At 35.6% G+C, this 1544-nt stretch overlaps 1 pseudogene; it reads left to right on the top strand.

The window, feature by feature from the left end:
- The first annotated feature begins 643 nt into the window (after positions 1 to 643).
- On the top strand, positions 644 to 762 carry LOC112476629 (annotated as a pseudogene).
- Positions 763 to 1544: the final 782 nt, after the last annotated feature.

A 1544-nucleotide genomic window follows, 5' to 3' on the forward strand; every position in this document is an offset into this window, starting at 1 on the left:
GAACTTGCTTTTTGTGTAAAGACATAAGAGGAATATCAGACATAAAGTAATACACTATTCCTTCTTAAAAGATTTAAAGCATATTCCACAGAGTGTGTGTACTTTTACTTGTACCATCCGTGAATATGAATGTGTGAGTGAAAAACATTTTTATAACTTCCTTGTATCCAAATTGCCCTGACCACATTTTTGACTCATGTTTATATGTAAAACGTGAATTTACATTAGAAATAGGATACGAGTTGGCTTCAATGGTCAAAGCAATGTCTGATAGTTAAATCACAGGAGGATCAAGTTATCAAATCAGATTCATACAAATCAGGAATTTTGCCCAGGCTTTACTCATAATTCCCAGAATAAAAGTAATCATGAGGCACAGGTAAAACAGGGAGAGTTCCAGGACCATCAAAGCAGCTTTAGGATACATTCTGTCTTAGGCTAACATAAGTGATCATGTCTTTCACTGAAAGCAGCCATTTTAGTCATAAAACTCCTATGGTTAGAGATATTCATGTTGCTTACACAAACTTTTGCATGGAGACATGCCCTGTATATTGATAGATCCTGACTGTGTCTACCATAAACAATCCTACACAGAGCAGGTACAACCTGTTAAAATAATTTTTTAGAAAAAGACTCTCCTGCCTATGGCTGTGCTACCGTGAACAAGCCCGATCCCATCTGATCTCGAAAGCTAAGCAGGGTCAGGCCTGGTTAGTACTTCGATGAGAGACCACCTAGGAAGACCAGGTGCTGTAGTCATAAAAAATTAAATGAATAAGGGATTGTAAACTGACAAGGTCCTTACAATCTGTGAGGTCAACCAAGAGTTGCCATTTATTGTATGTGAATTATACTTCAATACAGTTAGTTGAAGAGGAAGGAAGAGGAAGGAAGGAAGGAAGGAAGGAAGGAAGGAAGGAAGGAAGGAAGGAAAAGAAAAAGACTCTCCTGGAAAATACTGTGTTTTTATCAGAAGTTGTCATTAGTGTTTACTAAACAAATGTGGATAGTAGAACTGTTTCTTAACCATTTTCTTCCCAAGTCCACCTTTGATTTTGGTCTGTTTCTACTTGCCACATGATTGTCAGATGTCTTGTCATCTTTCCACAATATTTTAAGCAAAAGACAAAAGCCTATTAACACCCAAACAATGACTAGTATTTGAATCATTCACTGAAATAGAGATCCCTTTTTTATGAAGTATATTAAGTATAACCATATTCTTTCAGTTTTTTTTTTTTCTTTTAACCACGGCAATGACCTGATTGCCTCCCCAAAGCCCTTCTTATCAATGTCATTGCAATGAGCATTAGGATTTCAACATTCAGACCCTAGTAAGAGCCATTTATTACTTCTCTTTTATCTTTAGATAGTTATATTGTTTAAGGCACTTTTTCCAAGTAAACATGTCTCATAAATTCAGATTCCATATTAATTTTCCATAAGCAAAGCTAGGTAGAGCAAGTACATCTTAATGCCAGCATTTCTATCATTAGTCTATTTACAAGAATATTTGACTGGGTCACCTGATATATAATTAT

The sequence above is a fragment of the Pteropus alecto genome, unplaced genomic scaffold (assembly GCF_000325575.1).
Source record: "Pteropus alecto unplaced genomic scaffold, ASM32557v1 scaffold71, whole genome shotgun sequence".
Classification (NCBI taxonomy): Eukaryota; Metazoa; Chordata; class Mammalia; order Chiroptera; family Pteropodidae; genus Pteropus; species Pteropus alecto.